This window comes from Megascapheus bottae, chromosome 13, assembly GCF_031878675.1.
Source record: "Megascapheus bottae isolate mThoBot1 chromosome 13, mThoBot2.hap1, whole genome shotgun sequence".
Classification (NCBI taxonomy): Eukaryota; Metazoa; Chordata; class Mammalia; order Rodentia; family Geomyidae; genus Megascapheus; species Megascapheus bottae.
In genome coordinates, this window is record NC_143521.1 from 57,112,486 (window position 1) to 57,121,577 (window position 9,092).

Here is a 9,092-nt window from a genome sequence, read left to right on the forward strand (position 1 = left end):
ATATCAGGACACGGTTTGCTTAAAGCCCAAGAAAGAAACAAGAAAAGAAAAAAGAAAACAAGGAAGGCCACCCGTGATCTTTCATTACCACATCCCCATGCAGTACCCAGAGCTCAGACGTCCCTCTCTGAGTCTCTAGCATCCCCGTGGACCTTTGGTGTAATAAGAACTTCCACCTTATAGGTTGTCCGGAGAGTTCTGGGCACTCTTGTCCTGAAAAGCAGAGGCCCAGTATGTGAGTTCTGAGACCTTAGCATTGTAGTTCAGATTCCCTTAAGCTGTTCTCAGCTGCATGGCCTTGGGCCCTGTGATCCTTAGTTTCCCCCTGTACAAAATGGACACAGCACACAACTCAAATAAATGAGTACATAGAAAAATTGTTCATTGTTTAAAAAACTGGAGTTTGAACTCAGGACCGACCCCATGCTTGCTGAGAAGGCACTGTACTACTTGAGACACTTTTGCTTCTAGTTATTGTCCAGGGAGGGTCACTCACTTTTGCTCTTCTGGCCTGGACTTAGATCATCCTATCTGGTGTTTGCTATGATGTCTGGGTCTCACTAACATTTTTGCCAGACAAGCCTACCTTTCCTATCTCTGGCTCCTGAGTAGCAGGAACTAGCCTGCATCACTCCACCAGGCCAACAAATGTTTATTGTCACTGACCATGCTCAGAAGTATGTGAGGAGGGTCTCGGTGCCCTGGGCTACCCAGGAGACATCGGGTGCTTCTAGGGCTGGGGGCTCCTCCAGGCCAAGGCTCGTGTCTTGACTCACACCCCAGCCACAGCCCATCTTTCCACCAGGGCCCTGGCGGCTGGTGCACACGCCTCTCCATAGATCATGAATTGCTGGGGAAATTACAGAGCCACCGGGGAAAGAAATTACGACCTAGAGGGAGAAGAAACCTCTTTGAATGCTGTCCTGTCTGCCTGGGGGGCTGGCAATCAGCTTCCGGACTGGGGCGCCCACCTCTTCTGACAGGGTGGGAAGGGAGGGGCTTGAGGTCTCCATGGGGGCTGTGTCCTCTTCACTGCAGTTAGGAAGGCAGAGGTCAGGTAGAGGGGTCCCATGAGCTGGGCTAACTTCATTCATCAGAGCATCTCCCGATGAGCTTACCACTCACCTGGTCCTCTAGCCACTGCCCTGGGTTCTGTGTGGCTATGTATTGTCTGTCTGTCTGTCTGTCCATCCATCCATCTATGGACCTGTCATCTATCAGCCATGCACTGATTTGTTCATTCATCGTTTATCCATATTTCTAGCAAGTCACCCATCAACCCATCTGCCTTTTACATATGGTGTATTGTGTAGGAATCTATCAATCTATTCATCAATCTGCCTGTCTAGACACCTGCCTACCAACTACCTAGTTATCCATCTATGCACTCACCCACCTACCATCTATCCGTCTTACTCACCCATCCACATAACTATGTGTGGAACAAGCATTCACATATTTCTCTCTCTCTCTCCCCTCCCTGGTAGGCTTGCTGGATGTGGCAGTGGCAGTGAATGCCTATCATCTCAGCTCTCAGGGGACTGTCAGGAAGATTGTGCAGTGGGTGAAGGTGGGGGCTCAGAGAACCCAGAGTGATCTGGGATTTGAGAGTGTCAGCTTTGCAGATCTGAAAAATGTAATCATGCCAGATTAGAGTAAGCCAGATATCCAGTGACTAGTGTCCTTAGAAGAAAGAGACACCTGGAGATGATGGCCGGACGCAGGCATGGAGAAGGCAGAGGTTTGAGGGATGTGTCTGCAAGCCAAGGGTTGCTGTTAACTCGAAGAAGATCAAAGGGAGGGTCCTCACCTACAGCCTGCAGATACTCATCAGGGGCCTGGGGCGTCCTCACTGGAATCCTTAGCAGGAGATCCCTTCTGCCAGGAGCCTCCTCCAGGTCTCCAGCCCAGAACAAGTCTCCTTGCTCGACACTCGTCATTTCTCCTTTCCCAATAACATCCAGTGCCCTTGCCCTGCCATGTGTCCTGTGATCCTCAGGACTACAGGGGTAGAGCCCCACCATGGAATCCCCAGTGCACACACCCCAGGCCCAGCATTGCCTGGCACCCAGCAGAGAGCCTCGGAAATGGCTAGGGTCTTGAGGACACACTGGGCGCCCCTTTTTTCTGGGGCCTGCCCTCGGTCATGAAGCCTTAGCAAAGTGTTTATTTCTGACATAGCTGGTCCAGAAGTGTAAATACAGACCCGGCCGAGACAGCCATTCCCACTATCTTGAACTTCAAAACAAACTCATCTCTAATGTGTAGTCTCTGGGCATCACAAGCCCTTATTAAACCTGGCAGGACCTCTGAGGGCAGGGAAGCTTCCCCAAGGGCACGGAGGAAGCTCCACCTTCACCAGGCAGGGCCCCAGCTCCTGGGGCGCTTCCTTCTTTCCCTTCTTCCACTCCCTCCTTCATGCTTCCCAGGCTTCCGGGGGACCATTACCGTGCAGCCACTCCCCCAAGGAGCTCAACCACCACCCTGCCTCCTCCCACATCCGGTCTCCAGTCCTCCCTCTCCATATCTTTTGGAGATGCCCCCTTTTCATCTGCACAGCCTTCCCTGCAAGGCCACATTGCCACTTACCCTTCCTGGCTAGCTCTCTCCCCTGAGCCATGGCTGGCTCTGTCTGTGGAATTCTGCCCCAGTGCCTGCCTGCCCCAGAGTAAAGATGGATTGCTCTGCCTCCTCTTCCAAGTCCTTTGGGCAGCCATGCTGCCTCTGAGCCCCTCCCTTAGTCTGCTGAAATGTGTGATTCAAATGTTTATCTTTCTTATTCTTATGGCTAGTTCTGATCGATTCCATGAACATCAGCCTAGAGTCAGGTATCCTCATTGCTAGGCAGGTACATGGGGCGGGGTGGGGTCATTAAGGCTAAATAAGGCCAGCAGAGTGGGCAGAGTGGGCCTCATCCTGTAGCACTAGGTTGACAGAAAAGCCATCTGAGCAGGCAGCGAGGAGCCCGGGGGAGGGGGCGGGGGGGAGGGGAGGTCTCACCTGGCTGGCCTTGCCCACATCTTGGCATTGACCTTCAGCCTCCGTAGTTTTGGAGCAGCACAAAGTTGGAGGATGTCACCTCCTGATCTCGACTTGCTTTCGATCTCCAGCAGTCCACACTGGCATCATCATGACCGTGGAACAACAAAAGAAATGTAGATTGTCTCCCATGTTATCTTCTAGGATGGCTGGGTATTTGTGCAGCATCTCAGCTACCTTCTGCCCACGTGGCCAGTCCTGAGATCAGCGGAGGCTGGACAACACCAGATTTTCCCAGGGGCCAGGGAATTTGGCAATTCCACAGTACAGTCCTGATCCTGACAGAAATGGAGCCAGTTCCTCTCCCGGGGGCTGAAGCACTGGTCTCTGGTGAGTAAGGAGATGGAGAGACAAAGAGGATAGGCCCGTACTGCAGCTGCCCCACTCGGTAGATTGGGACACAGGAGCCAGGAGGTTTTGAGGAATGAGTCTTCCTCTGGCTTTGTGTGTCCTCTGGGGGCCTTGAGCCCACGTCATGACCTCCTCAGATCCGGGGCACCCATTATGGCACCGTCCCTGCTGGAGAAAAATGGGCCATGGCTGATGATAAAGGACTGGGCGGGAGCCTTTCAACTCCAGGGAGCACTCAGGCAGCTTGGAGACTTGGTTAAAGTGGAGTCTGTAGCAGGGGCCCTGGAAGCCCTGGGATTCTGACTGCTCGGCCACTTGGGAGGTGGCCTGACTAGGCTTTGGTCACTGGGACAATCAGCTTAAAGGAGAAGGGTGGTTTGGGATCGCGGTCTCGCAGCTTTCACCCACGGTCGGTTGGGCCTGTGGCTTTGTGGTCACAAGTGTGAGTGCATGGCAAACCACGTCATCACAGGCCAGTGTGCCAAGAGCCAGAGGAGGACAGGAGCCCCTGATCCTCCTGATGACCTGAAGACCTCCCACCAGACCTCACCTTCTACAAGTTCTGTCACTTCCCAGGCACCAGGTCCCGGCCTTCACCACATGGGCCTCTGGGGACTTTTGATGTTCAAATTGCAGCTGCATGCATGCATTCAAACCCCCCGAGGCTTTGCTCGAGCAAATGGTCGCGCAAATTACCTCCACAGTTCAGGACTCAGTCGTCCAAGGACCGGGCCTGCTATGGCTGCTGGCCCTGCAGGGTGGGTGTTAGTCTCACCACAAGAAAAATGATGGAGGTTCAGAGACGTGAAGCCATCTTCCCAAAGCCACACAGCTGCTACACATTGTATGCATGCATATTAAGACTTCACTGGTGGTGACATTAGTCCCCAACTGATCTTCCTGGTGACCTTCACCTGCCAGCACCTGCCATGTCCCCCCCAACCCTGCCCATCTCACACATAAGGCCACTGCCAGCAAGTCCAGTGGAAATTTTCCCATCTGCCCTTACAGGAGGAAACAGAAAACACTCATAGCAATGTAGGCATAGCAACTCCACTGCCAGGTGGACATGCAGAGGGAACCACCAGATGGGATGAAAATGGTCTCAGAAAGAAGACAGCCACGATTGCAGGGCAGGGTCCCTACTCCCTGCCCACTGTGAATATCACTTCCCCAGTCACCCCCCCATCCACCCACGCCTCTTAATCCACTGTCTGTGGGTATAACAGAATACCAGAGACTGGGGAAGTTATGAAGAATTCAGCTTGTGTTGACTCCTGGTTCTGGAGGCTGGGGTGGCCCAGGCGGGTGCTGGCATCTGATAACCCAGAACTACATTATAGCATGGCACATGTGACCCAAGGAGGCCAGGGCAAGCTGCTGGGTTGGGTGTCTTATGAAGCCTTGCGTGCCACCCTGGGGCCCCACCTTCATGACCTCCCCGCCCCCTGACTCACACTCCTGGGACAAACCAGCTTCCTTTGCCCCTCCCCCAGGAGGGGAGGAGAGGAGGAAGGGTAAGGGAACGGGTGGAGGAGATGGAGGGGCTTGGGGCACACTAAGCACAGACATCCAGGGAGCAGTGAGGGTTTGCTGGAGGTTACACTAAGTCCCAAGCTGGTAAGCCATTCTTCAATTTCTAATAAACTCCCTGAAGTAGGATGACACGCCATAAATCAGCTTTCCCCGAGCCCGGTCTCGGGGTAATCTTTTCAATTATCTGCTTGCACGGTGCATGTCCCCTAAGATGATCAGTGAGCACAGGCAGTGCCCACCCCGGCCAGCGGGTGCCTGGATAGTGGAGGAAGAGCCACAAAGCACCCTGCAGGCGGGCACAAAGAGGGCTGCCAACAGGGCCCTCCTCTCAGGCATGCCTGCCTTCTCTACCGCCTCAGACTTGGCAGGGAGTGACTTGGCATCTTTTCCTTACCACCTCTGGGCAAGCCCGCCCAGGCCCAAGCTTGGCTCCAGCGCTCACGCCTGCCCGGGGATTCCTGGGGACTGGCATTTGGCAGACATGGGCAGAGGTGGGGTTTTCTTTGACTGCCCCCATTCAATCCACACAGAGCTGAACTGGGTCTCTCAGTCCTGTGGCTAAGGTTCAGGGTACTCGGCGCACTGGGCAGGTGTTTTCCCCAAAGCCACCCAGCTAGGGGGCCAGATTTGGTACCTAGGACAGACAACTGTGGACCCCACGCCCTCCCCAGCAGGCTGTGCCCCTGCTCATTATGGATGTCCTGTCTCTGTTGCCGGGGTAACCTCCCTGCAGACCCAGGAGTCACCTCCTGGAGCGTGACTCCTGCACCTGACATCATAATCTTCTGTGACATCTTAATCAGCTCCCAGGCAACAGGCAGTTCAGAGGCACCATGCCATCCAGGAGTCCACAGGGCCTGGACAGCCCGCTCACCTGTCCACCGCTGCCTCAACCCTACCTGCTCCCCTCCCCACGGGGCAGTGTGGGGAGCAGATCCAAGCTAGTGAACTGTTCTAGACTCCAGTTGCCTCCTCTGTAAAATGGAGACAACAATGTCAGTCAACAAGGGCACAAAAACTGTGGATGGCTTAGCTCAGGGAAGTAAGTGTGCTGCTTCCCCTTCAGAGACCGGGGAACCCAGGAGGGGCTGTTACCGCCCAGGCCCTGGCTGACTGCAGGCTGGTGTCTAGTCACACCGTAGAGTCTCTGGAGAAAAAGAAACACACGTGGCCTGGACTGGAGTGTCATTGTATTCCCCTGAAAACACATGTTGAAAGGCTAACCTCTGGCCTCAGCAGATGCAAGCTTAAATTGGAAATAGGGATCCTGCAGAAGTAATTGAGATGAGGTGCCACTAGAGTAGGAAGGCCCTTTATCCAAAGTGACTCATGTCACATCCTTGCCAGAACACCTGGAATCCAGACATCCCAGTGTGGTAAGATGATTCCTGCTGTCTCCAGCCATCTAGCTGGTGGGACTTTGTGACACCCATTAATAGGACAAATGCAATGTAAAGTCCCAGGAGGCCTGGCTGAAGACTAACAAGGGGTCTGATGCTGCTGGGCTGAATGTCATTCCACAAGTCACAGGGGAATGGCGGCGACGTCTCACGGATGGAGCATGCCTGACGGGCTTCAGCGTTCCACAGCCTGGTTACAAGCTCTGACACTGGGCCTTCCCTGAGAAGCCCCCATGCCAGTAGGCATGCTGAAGCCTGGGCCTCCTGGAAGGCCAGAGCCTGAAGCTCAGGCTCTTGAGGTCTCCGCAGGCCCAGATGGAGGGAAATGGCCCCTTCTTCTCTTTTGCTGCCTTCCTTCCTCTCTGAGCTGGCTTGGGACTCCAGCTCTGTCCACAGGTAGGGACTGCTGTTTTTGCACAGTGAGGAGGGAAGAGATAGACTGGATGCTGGTTTGGGGGGTCTGTTTCCCAGCTAACCCCACTATCGATGAATAGTCAAAGCCTCTTCCCTCCTCACTGTCTTCCTCATAACAGAAGAGAGAAGCCTAAAGGTCAGCCTAAATCAGCCTTCCAGATTCTTCTTTTGAGATAAAAATGCCAAGCCAGGCATTGGCGGCTCCCCTCTGAAATCCTAGCTACTCAGGAAGCTGAGATCTAAGGATTGTGGCTCAAAGCAAACCCAGACAGGGACATCTGTGAGACTCTTATCTCCAGTTAACTAGCAAAACAGCTCAAGTGGTAGAGAACAAAAAAGCTAGGGGACACCGCTCAGGCCCTGAGTTCAAGCCCCAGTATTGGTGTATACAAAAAATATTGACTGAGCATCTACTCTCATTGCCTCCATTTTGTATTGCTCCTACACACACTTGCGCGCGCGTGCGCACACGCACACACACACACACACACACACACACACACACACACACACACGCAACTATTTTTGCATTGCCTTTCCCTTGGACTCTGTGCTCAGTGCTGGATGAGGAGACAGCCATGAGCTGGACAGAACCAGCCTTTGGGAGACTGAAGTTGCAGGACAGATGATAAACAAATAAACTCAGGAAATAAAATGCTGGGTGGGAATAGGTGAATGTACAGAAAGATAAGCAAGATGGAGGAAGTCCTTCCAGATGCGAACATCAGAGCAGAGTGCAAGAGGGAACTGGGGAATCTGGAAGATAATTGCAGGAAGGCTATTTCAGGCTCAGGGAACGACCACTGCTGGAATCCCAAGGTAGGAGGATTCACTATGCTAGGAGCTCCCTTGCCTACAGGGGGGCTGATCTGAGCTGGGAACCTTCCCCAGGGCATGGTGGACTGGTGTTAGGGCCACAGGCTAGGTTGAGAGGCTGCCAGTCTAAGGTATATTTCCACCGTGGACGCTGCCTCCCCACGAACCAGCACCCAGCAGGCCGCTGTGACCCTCAGTACCTGCTGAGCCCCAGGGTTGGGACTGAGAGTGCTGAGAACTTGAGAATGGATCTTCTTCATTTGATCCTCACCCAGGCCACAAGCTGAAAGGGGTGGAGCCAGGGTTTGCAGACACTACCAAAAACAAAAACAAAAACCCTAAGAATCCTCAGCTTTCTAATGGTGGCCCTGCCCACTGGGCTCCTTTTCCCTCTTCTCTGCTGCTGCCCCAGGCCTGCATCTGAGCCACAGCCCCTTACCTGGCAATCACGCTCCAGGCTGGCTCAGATTACTGAAGGCGCTGGGGGTCTGTTTAAACAAGTGTGTCTGAGCAGGAAAATCAAACAGACAGGGACCCTCCAGGACCACCCCAGGGACGCCCACTTGAACCTGATAAGGCCGGATCCATTTCACTTAATTGGACTGTGGCCAGGGTTCCACCATTTGATCAGGCAGGGGGTTTGCTGGGATGGAAAGAGTCTCCTTCAGGTGGGGTGGTCCACTGGGACAGTGAAACCCAAGTGGGTCAGGGCACCCCCAAACTGGGAGGGGCAAGCCACCTTGGCAAGTGAGCTGCAAGTACAGTGAACTCTCTGTCCCTGGCTCCCCGGAAGTCTGAAGTGGGAAGTTGAAGTCCTGCTTCCCCGGCCTGCCCTCCTCTCTCTGCCGAGAAGCAGACCTGGGAGGCACTTGTAGCGGGCAAGAGGATTTTCTGAGAGATGTAGAGCAGTGGGTGGGCCTCTGCAGACCAGGGGGGACTAGAACTCATCTTCAAGTGCAAAGAAGACAGAAAACCAAGGAGGAAGAACAAGAAAGCGAGGCTTTTTTAGAAGGTTGCTCAAGAAAGATTTGGGTGTCCGTGATGAGAGTCAATGAGCTAAGTGGATGAAGCAGGAAAATGAAGCAGGAGGATTTTGAGTTTGAGGCTACCCTGGATGGATGAATGGATGGATGGATGGATGGACGGATGGATGAGTGGATGAATGGATGGACAGATGGATGGGTGGGTAGATGGGTGGATAGGTGGATGGATGGATGGATGAGTGGATGGATGGATGGATGGACAGATGGATGGGTGGATGGATGGATGGATGGATGAGTGGATGGATGGATGGACAGATGGATGGGTGGATAGGTGAATGGATGGATGGATGGATGGATGGATGAGTGGATGGATGGATGGACAGATGGATGGGTGGATGGATGGATGGATGGATGGATGAGTGGATGGATGGATGGACAGATGGATGGGTGGATAGGTGAATGGATGGATGGATGGATGAGTGGATGGATGGATGGATGGATGAGTGGATGGGTGAATGGATGGATATCTGATTAACATTCTGATGGTTATGTT

General features: G+C 53.5%; 1 long non-coding RNA gene across 2 annotated transcripts; it reads right to left on the minus strand.

Moving 5' to 3' along the window:
* Positions 1-426: 426 nt before the first annotated feature.
* On the minus strand, positions 427-5,645 carry LOC150055991 (uncharacterized). Of its 2 annotated transcripts, none has more exons than XR_016537498.1 (5): positions 5,561-5,645; positions 4,625-4,708; positions 3,941-4,160; positions 3,001-3,555; positions 427-890 (listed from the first exon to the last, which is right to left on the minus strand). It is a non-coding gene; the product is annotated as an uncharacterized LOC150055991 (long non-coding RNA). The 2 variants fall into 2 exon arrangements; XR_016537497.1 differs by having other exon boundaries at positions 3,001-3,558.
* Positions 5,646-9,092: the final 3,447 nt, after the last annotated feature.